Source organism: Mus caroli, chromosome 5 (assembly GCF_900094665.2).
Source record: "Mus caroli chromosome 5, CAROLI_EIJ_v1.1, whole genome shotgun sequence".
Lineage (NCBI taxonomy): Eukaryota > Metazoa > Chordata > Mammalia > Rodentia > Muridae > Mus > Mus caroli.
Window position 1 is genome coordinate 137761798 of NC_034574.1, and position 7632 is coordinate 137769429.

A 7632-nucleotide genomic window follows, 5' to 3' on the forward strand; every position below is an offset into this window, starting at 1 on the left:
CAACACCCTTCTCAATAGTCACAAATAATATAAAATACCTTGGTGTGACTCTAACTAAGGAAGTGAAAGATCTGTATGATAAGAACTTCAAGTCTCTGAGGAAAGAAATTGAAGAAGACCTCAGAAGATGGAAAGATCTCCCAAGCTCTTGGATTGGCAGGATTAATACCTAGTTCTTAAAACACGAACCTATCTCTTCAGCCCAGGATCATCTTCTCTATCTTCCTTCCTTTCTGTTTTATTCTCTCTCTCTCTCTCTCTCTCTCTCTCTCTGGCACTCTCTATCTCCCTCTCTCCCTCTCTTTCTCCCTCCCTCCTTCTCTCCCTTTTGCTTTCTATCAGTCTCTCTATCATAGCTCTGGCTGCCTTGGAACTCATTAGGGAAACCAAGCTGTCCTCTAACTGATAGACTGACAGAGATTTGCCCTCCTCTGCCTCCCGAGTGCTGGGATGAAAGGCATGCACTACCACACAGCCAGTCTTTGCTTTCAAATTCCTTGGTCGCTTAGACATGAACGAGGTTTAATCCTCGCATCCAACAGAAAGCAAGTGAGGTCTGAATTAGTCACAGAGGTCCTTGAAAGCCCATCCCACCTCAAGACTGGTACCAGGATACCTTGGCCTTCAGGAAAAAAACAAACCACAAGGCTCAAACAAAGAAACAAACAAAAATCTGCGGAAGTCAAGGACACCTGACCTTTCCAACTTTATTTTCATGTGGCCCAGGCTGACCTCAAATTCACTGTGTAGCCAAGGATGACCTTAGTTTCTGATGCTCTGACTCTAACACCAGTATGTAGGGGTGGAAGAACAGTAGCTCTCACTGGTACAGGCTTTGTATGGCTGTTCAATGTGGCTGAACTCTAAAGGGAAGACAGCAGGAGGCCAGTCAACCCAGACTCAGAGACAGTCGCCACTATGACTATGTAAAGGAGCTGTGTACATGGGCAAGGATACACCCAGGGGTCACCCACCTACACCATGCTGTACTCTGAATGCCCTTAAGGCTGAGGAGTGCACAGTCCCATCAACACAGGGAAAAAAAGGTCTAGGTCACCCTCCTATGAATTGGGGATTCTGGGATCTGTATCCCAGGAAAACGGACTCAGGTCCATGAGGTAAGCAAACAAGCAAATAGGGCACCCCTTTCACTCCTCCACTAGGGATGAAAAAGTCTCTACAGACACTGAAGAAAGGGTTTCCAGGCCTGACCCAATGGATACTGTCAATGGCATGCTGGGAAACAAGTTTCTTCTCCCCCAAAATGGAGTAGAGCTCTGGAGATGGCGTGATGGGCCATCTGGCAGTCAGAGAAGAATCTCTAGGACCTGCATGGTCGAGGGAGCACAGCAATTCCTGTAAGTGACTCTCTCACCTCGACATGTATGCCGACACATACACACACCATGGAGACAGACGCACACACAGACACACGCTAAATAAGTGACTCTCTCACCTCGACATGTATGCCGACACATACACACACCATGGAGACAGACGCACACACAGACACACACTAAAGGACTAAAGGAAAAGCTGGTTTGAAAGGTTTACTGGTGCTCATGTGTAACTATTCACCATGGTTAGCTTCACATTATTAACACATTAGCACGTGCTCAGCCCTGTTTCAGAAAGCCCCACAGCCAGCTCCTGAGCATGAGCACAACCAGGTTGGGCATACACCCATTACGTCTGACCATTTCATTTCACTTTTCAAAGAACCTGGTTTTTTGTTTTTTAAAGATTTATTTATTGATTATATGTAAGTATACTGTAGCTGTCTTCAGACACACCAGAAGAGGGCATCAGATCTCATTACGGATGGTTGTGAGCCGTGGGTTGATGGCTCAGTGGGTAAGAGCACCGACTGCTCTTCCAGAGGTCCTGAGTTCAATTCCCAGCAACCACATGATGGCTCACAACCATCTATAATGGGATCTGACGCCCTCTTCTGGTGTATCTGAAGACAGCTACAGTGTACTCACATATATAAATCTTAAACAACAACCAAAAAAATGGCAGACAGAGCTGGAGAGATTACTCAGCAATTAAGAGCACCAGTTGTTTTCCCAGAGGACCTGGGTTTCCTTCTCAGAATCCATATGGCAGCTCTGTTAACTCCCATTCCAGAGTATCCAGTGCAGCCTCTGGCCTTCATGAGCACTGTATACAAGTGATATATGTATATATATATATATGCATACATATATATATTCACACAGGCAGACAAAACACTCATATACATAAAATTTTTAAAAAGTCTAGCTCAACAGGTAAAAGCGCCTACCACCAAGCCTGACAAACTGAGTTCAATTCCTAGGACCCACATATTGGAAGGAAGACCAGACTCATGCATGTAGTCTTCTGACTTCCACCTGAGCCTTCCACAAATACATAAATGTGATTTTCAAGATTTCAAGAAAACATAGGAAGCTAACACCTAGGAAAATATAAATTCCTGCCTGTATGAGACTGGGCAGCTTCAAGCAATGTCTCTCATATATATAATATGTATGTATGTGTGTGTGTGTGTGTGTATATATATATATACACACACACACACTCATATACACAGAGGTTTTTTTTTAATGCAAGCTCACCTAGAATAGGCTACACTATCATCTCATTTTCTGCTGTGCCTTTCTCGCATGAAGGCTAGGCCAACCAAGAAAACTGTGCGCAAGTTAGATAATGAAGAGCAAGCAGGAATGGTGGAAATTGTCCTGATCAAGTTGGGTACCAAACACCACATGACAGGCAAGGACATTGCCTCAGTGGAGATCATCCGTCTGTCCAATACAGACTTCTCCAAAACTGTTTCTGAGGAGTGGCACTTCCACATCTGAGGCCACAGCACGTAGGCCCTCAGGTTTGCAGAGCAAAACTTCCATTTACCTGAGAGTTCACAGCTGCACTACTTCCGCAGCCCTGAGTGTGGCTTTTAAATATCTTAGCACAGAACTCATCTTGTATGACAATTAGACATCTGCCGTCGATCTTCAGATGCTCTGTAGAACTTCAGCATCTGATCCTCAGAGAACGGCTCAGCTGGGCCCATCACTGTAGCTGCTGACAGCTGCAGGACTCTTGTTGGAGAAATCCCAGGATGGTCTGAGACCTTAGCAACATTTTTTTTTTTCAGGAAAATGCTTCATCTGTGTCCTCCTCACACTCTCAGAACTCCAAACAGCCCCTTAATGAAGTTCTTAACTGCAGAGGGTCCAATTCGCAACACCTTCATGGTGGCTCACTTCCATCGGCAACTCCAATTCAAGGGGATCTATCGCCATCTTCTGGCATTCGTGGGCATTGTACACTTGTGTTTACATACATCCATGGGGGAGGTGGGTGTAAAAAATGTAAATTCCCTGTAACGTGAGGTGAGGTGATGTTTCTCCCTCAGTTGTTTTGTTTTTGTTTTTTCAAAGAAGCACTTCCAGGTGGTAGCTCATACCTCTAACCCCAGCTTCTGGAAAGGCTCAGGCAAGAAGGTGACAAGTTCAAAGTCCACCTGAGCAACTTAGAAACACTCTGTCCACCCCCCAAAAAATTTTAGAGGCAGGGGGGTCATATGTTCATAACTCAGTGGCAGGATGTTTGCCTAGAATGTGCAGAATACTGGGTCCTTAGCACAACATGCATACAAAGGAAGCAGGCAGCAGAGGCAAGGGGATCTGTTCTATACAGTGAGTCCATGTTCCAAAAAAAAAAAATATATATATATATATATATATATATATATATATATATATATATAACAGAAAGAAGGAAGGAGGAAAGGGAGGGAGAGAGAGGGAGGGAGGAAGAGAAGGAGAGGGAGGGCAAGAGGGAGGGGGAGGGAGGGGGAGGGGAGGGAGAGGGAGGCAGAGGAGAGAGGAGCAGTGAGATGGCTCATCAGTTAACGGTTAAAGTTCAATTTTCAACCAAGCCTGACATCCTGAGTTGAATCCGAGAAACACACAGAACCTCAGGGTACCGTGGCATGCATGTGCCCACACACATGTACACACAGCAAATGAAAGTAGAATACATTTTCTAAAGAAATACTTATTTACTTTTGAATGGTTATGTTGTTTCACCTGCATGTATGTCTGTGTACCACATGCAGAAAGCACCCATGGAGGCCAGAATAGGGGGTCAGATCCCTAGAATTGGAATTACAGATGGTGGTGAGCGGCCACGTGGGGTCTGGGAAATAAACCTGGGTCCTCTGGAAGAGCAGCCTGTGCTCTCATCTGCTGAGCCATCTCCCCAGCCTAGGAATACAGCTTAAAACAATAACAAAAACATAGTGACATACACTCTAAGGGTATCTGATGGTTATTTAAAAACACTTATTCTTCATTTTATAATAAGGTGTGTGTGTGTGTGTGTGTGTGCATGTCTGCATGTGTGTACATGTGTGTGTGTACATGCCTGTGTGTGCATGTCTGTGAGTGTGTGTGCATGCCTGTGCATTCATGTCTGTGTGTGTGCATGTGTGTGAGTGTGTGCATGTGTGCATGTGTGTGTGTGTGTGTGTGTGTGTGTGTGCACATTCATTCTTGCAAGTGCCTACAGAAGCTAGAAGGGAGCATCAGAACCTCTGGGCTGCTGCAAGCTGCCTAGTATAGGTGCTGGGGTCTGAACTCAGGTTTTTTGGAACATGCTCAACCACTGAGCCATCCTTCCATCCCTGGTGCTTAATACTGTCAACTTGACATGCTCTAGAATCAAGCAATAGATATAATCAGCCCTCTAAATATATCTGTGAGAGATGTTTCTAAACTGTGTTGATTGAGGTGGGAAGTGTTCTCTAAATGCGAATGGTGCCATTTGGTGGGCTCAATATAAAGGAGAAAGCAAGCTGAGCACCAGGATTCATGGTTTCCTGCCTGGATGAAGGGTGACCAGATGCCTCCTGACCCTGCCCTTGCCCCGATCCTGCCCTTGACCTCATCCCCATGTCCCCATGCTTCCCCCACGCCAAGGGACTGTGCACCCTCAAACTGTGAGCCAAAGAAAAACCTCCCTCCCTTAAGTTACTTCATAGAGTATTTTGTTATAGCAGTGAGAAAAGTAACTAATGCTATTATGTAAAGTATAATCTCTGACCTTGAAAAACAATGACAGCCATTATCCACAATCATAGGAGTTGGGGCTCTGACACCACATTCTGCAGAGAAAATGGACCAAAGACTACTCAAATGGGTTTGCTGCATGTCCATTAGCTAGGTTTCAAGGCTGCACATTAGTGTCACCAGGGCTTTTTGTCCCCTGTTCCTCTGCCCCCCGCTCTGGGACCCAAACATGAATCTCAGTGGGGAGCCCAGAAGATTCTGAGACTTCTTTATTATGTAGCACACTTGTGGGTGGTGCCAGGACTCGGGAAACCATCACAAAACCCCCCCAGCCTCCCACTCACGATCTACTCGGAACCAAGGCTAGGATTTATTGTAAAAAGGACATTCTGAATGAGAGCTGAATCAAGAGAATCTGCTAGGAATCTTTAGGAATTTTTTTTTAAAAAGATTTATTTATTTATTACATGTAAGTACACTGTAGCTGTCTTCAGACACTCCAGAAGAGGGCGTCAGATCTCGTTACGGATGGTTGTGAGCCACCATGTGGTTGCTGGGATTTGAACTCCGGACCTTCGGAAGAGCAGTCAGGTGCTCTTACCCACTAGGCCATCTCACCAGCCCTCTTTAGGAATTGTTAACAGAGGTTTTTCTGGTGGTGGTGTTGGAGGTTTGGTTTGAGGGGGATGGTGGCTGTTGTTGTTCAGTTTTGTTCTGTTAGGACAGGGTCTCATATAACCAAGGCTAATCTCAACCTTGTCAACGGGATGACCCTAAACGTCTAATCCTCCTGCCTCCAGCACTATTCCAGGTTGATAGTAGTGCTGGGTATGGAACTCAAACGGTTCCATGCATGGTAGATAAGCCCCCTGCCAAAAGAACTGTTCTAGCCCACCCAGAACCATTCTTTCTCTTTCTTCCTTCCTAGGATGCAGAGTAGGCTAACAAAAGGGAGAAAAATATGGTAAAGGGTCTGCCATGCAAACATGAAGGCCTGAAGTCAATCACCAAGCCCATGAGAGACAGCCAACAGCAGTGGTGTGGCGCATGCTTGGAACCCCTGCATTGGGGAGGCAGAGGCCGGAAGGGCTCTGGGGCTGGCTGGCTGGCTGTTAGGCTGGCTTGAACTGGTGAACTCCAGGTCCAGGGAGAGACCTTGCCTCAATAAATAAAGTGACAAGTGACTGTGGAAGACACTTGTAATATCAACTTTGGGTTTCCACATGCACGTGTACCTGTGCATTCAGACATGTAAACATGTATACATACACACACACACACACACAGAATGTCATCCCCACCCCTAGCAACCAGTTCCTCCTCTGAATGGAAGACATCTGATACCAACTTTGAGCTTTCACATGCATGGGTACCTGACATGTAAACACACACACACACACACAGAATGTCATCCCCACCCCTAGCAACCAGTTCCTCCTCTGAATGGAAGACATCTGATACCAACTTTGAGCTTTCACATGCATGGGTACCTGACATGTAAACACACACACACACACACAGAATGTCATCCCCACCCCTAGCAACCAGTTCCTCCTCTGAATGGAAGACATCTGATACCAACTTTGAGCTTTCACATGCATGGGTACCTGACATGTAAACACACACACACACACACAGAGTCATCCCCATCCCACCCCTAGCAACCAGCTCCTCCTCCTGTACAGATTCGAGGAGGAAGCCCTGTCAGCAAGCAGATACTCTTGAGCTACGTGCTTGCTCAGAGCCCAGAGCTCCCTTGCAGGAAATCCACGCTGCCCTTCTGCTTTGCCTCTGAGTGAACCCCCTTGCTGCTACGCTTCTTTATGCATACTTCCTCTCCTCTTTGAACAGATACCAAGACCCTGCAAACACTTGGTCCAGACAAAGACCTCTGAGAACAAGGGGAAGCCTGGAACTGGTGACAGAACTGACAGAGGATATGGCTTGAGTGAGAAATGCCTGCAGAGGCTCATGCACTTGAAAACTCTGTCCCCACCTGGTGGTGCTAATTGAGGGGGTGATGGGACCTTTAGGAGGTGGAGCCTTGCTGGAAAAAAATGTCACTGGGGGTGGGCCTTGAGGGTTTATATAGTCTTGTCCCACTTCCTATATGAGTGCTCTCTCTCTCTTTCTCTCTCTCTCTCTCTCTCTCTCCCCCCTGACAGCTGATAAAATGTGATTGGCCAGCTTCCTACTTCTGACACCATCACCATGCCATACCTCCCCAGAATGCCATGGCTCCTCCCAACCCCACATGCCATGGCTCCCCCCCCCCACATGCCATGGCTCACCCCACTCCACATGCCGTGGCTCCCCCCCCCATGCCATGGCTCACCCCCACCCCACATGCCATGGCTCACCCCCACCCCACATGCTATGGCTCCCACCCCTACCCCACATGCCATGGCTCCCCCCACACCACATGCCATGGCCCCCCACATGCCATGGGTCTGCCACCATTAATGGAACCATAGGCTAAAATAAATCCTTTCTTCCTCAAGCTGCTTTTAGTCGCGGTGGTTTTTGTTTGTTTGTTTGTTTGGGGGTTTTGTTTTGTTTTGTTTTGTTTTGA

At 46.7% G+C, this 7632-nt stretch overlaps 1 long non-coding RNA gene across 1 annotated transcript in view; it reads left to right on the forward strand.

Annotated features, from left to right (window-relative positions):
• The window catches only part of LOC110293810, a 12475-nt gene extending 5084 nt beyond the window's left edge, over positions 1-7391 (forward strand). The window contains exons 2-3 of the long non-coding RNA XR_002377853.1: positions 6912-7008; positions 7226-7391. This is a non-coding gene — a long non-coding RNA (uncharacterized LOC110293810). The remainder of the gene's footprint in view (positions 1-6911; positions 7009-7225) is intronic.
• The last annotated feature ends 241 nt before the right edge of the window (positions 7392-7632 follow it).